The sequence below is a fragment of the Bidens hawaiensis genome, unplaced genomic scaffold (assembly GCF_021521415.1).
Source record: "Bidens hawaiensis isolate Kalapana, Puna unplaced genomic scaffold, B.hawaiensis_p1.1 tig00010424_1, whole genome shotgun sequence".
Taxonomy (NCBI): Eukaryota; Viridiplantae; Streptophyta; class Magnoliopsida; order Asterales; family Asteraceae; genus Bidens; species Bidens hawaiensis.
Window position 1 is genome coordinate 108,752 of NW_027491793.1, and position 6,000 is coordinate 114,751.

Consider the following 6,000-nt stretch of genomic DNA (forward strand, 5'->3'; position numbering starts at 1 on the left):
CAATTAATTATTTATAACTAATTAAAGAATTCTTATGATAGCTATATATATTTTTCCTACATCTTGTGATTTTACAGAAACAATGTAAAGAATTTCCTTATGTTTCCATCCGTGTATACACGGGCCACTATCCTAGTTACAAAATATGTAAAAAACTTTATTATCATTTATCAAACACCTTCAATAAACCAAATCTCTTACTATACAATGAAGATTGACTACATGTATCAATCACTTTTTATTATAATAATAATAATAACAACAACTACAACTACAACGACAACGACAACGACAACGACAACAACAATAATACTACCATTACTCATGAGAAATATACAAATATCATTCTGTACATAAAACCGAACGAATCATGAAGATAAAGTACACATTTTATAAATGAATTGACTCAAATCGTTGCCTTCTATGATAACTTTAATAATATCTTCGACTTCGTCACTGACTGCAAAAGAATAAAGAAATTTAACAATGTCTTCACCTTTGTCCTTGACTACAAAAAGAACAAACCAAATGCTGACGTTTTTGGCTAAGGATTCGTGTTTAACACGGATCTCTTAATATAGATTTCGAGTCACCCATTAAAGAACTCGTCTGTCTCTCATAGTACAACAACCTAAGCAATATGTACTACTGGAGATGCTCACGCGCTTGAGAATTACATCGGGCAAATGGTGTTTTCTGTTGTGGAAAAAGAAAGGAAGGCGTATCAAGATGTAATAGAATGAATGAATGAGAGTGCTTCCCTCTAATTTAAGTTTTCATTAACGTTGTGTTTATGTGGTGAAAACTGGCCATCTAAAATGATCTAACATGTTCAATATATAATCTCAAGAAAAATAAACCGTAAATCTTGTTTAACTATGTAGTAAACAATACGTAACTGCATTGAAATGACTTTTTATTTCGTCAGATAAAAACTATTTATTTATGGTTGAAGGGGTATGCACCCGCCTTAACATCGAGCGGGGCGGGTCAACCCACAAGATATAGACAAGAGGCTTGAAATCAGGATGTCATAAAGACACAAAGCCAAAACCTATGCGCGTGGCGCATATCACATATGCTCACGCATATCACATATGCTCACGCATATCACATGCTCACGCATAACACATCTGCGCATGAAACATCTGCGCGTGAGAATAAAGAGAAGACCTTGCGCATCCCCGGGATAGGCACATAAAGGCCGCGCGTAAGCGACACATAACAAATGAGACAATAGTCTAATCCAAATCAGGATAAGGACAACCATGATTGTACTCATCAGACAACCTTCCAGAAGGTATCTTTTAAGGAATAAAGAATGTGCTGATGTTGACAGCTGCCAATGAAGGGTGGACAACTCAGCAAAACCCATGTGCCACCACGTGATGGCACATGGGTGAGGTAAAATACTTTGGTCAGAGAATAATCAATGAAAAAGCACCAGGTGTCCTAAGTACACGTGGCGCGAAGCAATAGGAGGAGGCCAAAAAGGCCCTAATTGGGTCTGAGCCCAATCATTGGAAACCCTAATACTATAAATACCACACCACCTCCACAGTTGGGGTCAGGCAAGAAAATATATTCCAAGTCCTTACTCATTTTCACATTCTTATCTTCTCCTACAATATCTTATTCTCACACCGAAGGGTTACCCCAAAGAGGACCCCTCTGTCCCTTTCTGAGGGGTAAGCTCACGGTGCTGTTCGTCTTGTAAGTGGAAGAACTCGTATCTCGGAAAACCATCGATGATATAGCACACTCATACCCGAAAAAACGTTGATCGTATACAAGGTAAGTCGATCCACGCTTCTTCATTAGCGTCATCACCTGTTACAACGGCAACAAAACCACTACTTCATCAATTCTCTCTCTGAAAATCTTCACCATGGTTTCCGGTGTTCAAAACAACGATCAAGTTCTGGAGGATAATGAGCTTGAGGATGTTAATGAGGGACATCAGGTTCTGAGGGCGCCGCGTGATACTGCGCGCACCACCAGTAACCATCCCTTCAACACAACACCTCATGATCAAACTGAAACTCCCCCAGACGATCTCACGTTCCAAAATCTGACTGGTACAAAACAAAAAGGACCAATGGACCCGGAAGTTGAAACCAATGACCCTAAAGAATGGCTCATAAACGAACAACGGCGTCTAATGGACAAATACAATGAGTTGGTAAAACACAAAAAGTTAGCCGATTTAACACAAAGGCTCACATTTGATAAACAAACCATTCAGGGAACAACAAAAAAGACGCGCGCGCTGGAAGACGGTCATTCTGTTCACACCGAACAAGCTGATATTAGTGATGAGGAAGAGGTGCACAGCATGAAGAAGGCACGAGATACTCATGCAGGAGGTTCACAGCTTCGCGCACACATGCACATAGCACCTGGAGCCAAAGCTGATATGGATTTATACACACCATACAACCCACAAGCGAAAGCGCAAGTGGACGTAACCACACCATATAGGCCAGCCATCTTGGTAAAACATTCAAAATTCACTGAGCGCATTGCGAAGGCACTCATTCAACACAAAACCAAGATGCCAAGTGGTTTAGGCAAGTACGATGGTACAACAGATCCAGATGATTTCTTACAAGGTTTTTATAACACTGGAAACTTAGAAAGCTGGACGATGCCAACATGGTGTCACATGTTTGCTCGCTGCCTCACGGGTGCAGCGCATGTCTGGTTCGAAAGCTTGCCGACAGGACAAATCGATGGGTTCGAAGAGCTATTGGAAAAGTTCCAGGCTCACTTTATACAGCAGCGCAGACACACGCGCGACCCCGATGACATCATGCACTGCGTACGCAGAAATGATGAAACCATTGAAGACTACATAACTCATTTCAATCAGGAATCTCTTGCAATTGGAGGCATCACTGAACAACTCTTGCGCGTGGCCTTTATACAAGGTGCGCGCAGTGATCAACTCCGCAGAGCTCTCGTGAGCAGAGAAGGCATGCCAACCACTTGGGCTAAGCTTATGGAAGCATCGCGAGTCTTCGCGCGAAATGAAAAACAAATTGCCCAAGACAGAGCAAGAGATAAAGGGCATCGAACAGAAGCACCACGCAACAATGAAAGGAGGGGCAAACAAAACTCCGTATGGTCCAGGTTGCAACAAACCAATTATTCTCCCGCAGAAAAGCAAGCGCAACAAAGTTCACCCCCACCCCAAAAAGACATTCTTAATCGCGGAGAATGTGACAAGAAGGAAGGTGGCAGAGAGCCTAACAGACCTATACCAAGAATATGGACTCCCCTCACCAAAACGCCTTCGCAAGTGTTAAGCACAGAGAATGTCCAGTTTAAAAGCCCCAGGCCATTACTCCATAAAGGAACACCGAACAGTGGCAAATATTGTGAATTTCACAAATTCACAGGGCACAACACCGATGCATGCCATCATTTGAAGGATGCAATCGAAAAGGATGTGAAATCAGGCAAGTTGGCTCACCTGGTAAAAAATCCAAGACTAGAGAATGAACAACCAGACGGAGTGTAAGGCCCCAAACCGGTAGCCCTACTTTAGCGTCGGATTTACTCATAAACACAGTTCTTGCAATCAGAGTTAATTAAACTTTAGCGGAAACGTTTACTTGAAGCATTCGTTACAAAACATTCAATCTCTTCTCTGATACTATAAAACAAGTCATTATATTTAAAACATCTTTTCTTCCATCTTAAGATGCCAGCCGTTCAATCCATGCCATGTGCCATCCTCATGCTAGTTCTTTGGTCTGATCACCTGCGTGCATACTAAAAGTCAGCTACGCTGAGTGAGTTCTAGTTAATCAAGCAACTTATCATACAACCACTACATGCATCATATACGTATCCGCAGACACGTAGTCCACTATCTAACCTGCTTACCTTACCACTTAGCCTCTTATTTACACCTACCACCTTGCCACTTTGCCACTTTAATAACGTATAACGTTATGCCACTTTGCCACTTTAATAACGTATAACGTTATGCTACTTTGCCACTTTGCCGCTTTAATAACGTAGTCACGTATAGGCTTACCCTACCACGTACTATCGTCGTGCCACTAACACTCTTACTACACTCTTGCCACTTCTAACACGCTCTACCTCTACTTGTCTACAACATGCTTCATATCATTTACATAATAAGCAAGTCACACCATAGCATTCATACACACTAATAACCACTTGGCAATCACTATCCTTGGCGATGTGTACAATATCCGAAGATCGTTCACGCACCAACAAGTATTATATAATAGCTACCTCGTATAACATCTATAGCATACACTTACCACTTAAGGTAAATGTATTCACACTTCACATCGAGTATGCACACAGCCCCGAAAACATAACAAGGAAATGGGGCTAGAAACTCACCTGAACACGGTTACGTTCACCGTTAATCGTAATCCCTTTCTTCAGTTGTGCACGGCTGACTGTATAACAAGTATACGTATCAATTAACTATCACTACTCATATTGTATTTCTATCTTTATATGACCCACAACGAACGGGGGTCCGGGGGCAGCGCCCTTGGCAGCGGGGTCTAGGGGCGGCATCCCCTAGCAGGGTCCAAGGGGCAGAGCCCCTGGCTGGGGTCGAGCTGCTAGGTCAGCTTGGAAAATTTTTTTTTCCATTAACTGTCTTAACACATTTTTCATTAGGTTTTTAATTTATTTTCTAAGCGAACTTAACTTTAGGCGAAGTTAAACCTTAAGCGAACTTAGCTTTAGGCGAAGTTAAACCTTAGGCGAACTTAGCTTTAGGCGAAGTTAAACCTTAGGCGAACTTAGCTTTAGGCGAAGTTAAAACTTAGGCGAACTTAGCTTTAGACGAAGTTAAACCTTAGGCGAACTTAGCTTTAGGCGAAGTTGTCATCAGGCGAACTTAGCTTTAGGCGAAGTTAAACCTTAGGCGAACTTAGCTTTAGGCGAAGTTGTCATCAGGCGAACTTAGCTTTGCAGACGAAGTTCATCAGGCGAACTTAGCTTGCAGGCGAAGTTCATCAGGCGAACTTAGCTTGCAGGCGAAGTTGTCGGCTGCAGCTACTGTTCGTCCTTAATCATCTTCGTTTCTTAACCAAATAACTTGATTTAGGTATCCACGGAATCGTCTGACCAGCGCCTACAAACCCCAACCATCAAATCGACCTAACATCGATGTTTAAAGGGTGCAATTTAGGCATATAGGTTACGGGTTCTTTTATCAATCGATTAACCCATCAAATCGTAACCATTTTCAGTAAGTTTAGCTTTGTTGGATTCGTTTTTACCATACAAACACAGATCTATCATTTCTATACTAATCCAAACCTAAACGAACAAGTTCTCGATATAAACGTACCGTAAATGAGTCGAACTACGAACACGAGCTGGTCTTGTTGCTTTGGTTCGTCACGACGATCTAGCACCAACGAGCTCGGGTCCTCGCCTTTGGATGTTGGTTCGGGTTGTGTGTTTTGGGGTGTGTAGAGATTAGGATGGATAAATGGATGGAATGGAAATGATTGGGGTTTAAGGGGGTATTTATACTCCCTTAAGCCCATGGACCGAAGGCCCATATTTCCTTTTGGTCCCTATCTAATCCCATCTAACTATCCTACTAAGTCTTCATATTTTGCTATTATTATTATCGTTCCACTAACTCGTTTATTTCACCCGACAAAATAATATATTAAATATTACTTTAGAAATTTCGGGATGTTACACGGAGCCTCAGCCAGTAAAAAATTCAAAAGAATCTGTGTAGCTGAAGGAAGAAAGCAAGGGCAAAGATCGAGGAAGAGAAGCGCGCAAATCCAAGGGGATTGGCGCGAGCAACAAGTAATCTTTCCAAGAATCAGAGGAGGCCCGTCTATCAGCAGTCCTCTAGTCATCACTGCACACATCGCTCATTATGAGGTGTCAAGAGTCCTGGTGGACACCGGTAGTGAGTCAGACATCATGTATGAGCAATGTTTCAGGAAGTTGGATCCAGAAGACCAAGCAAGG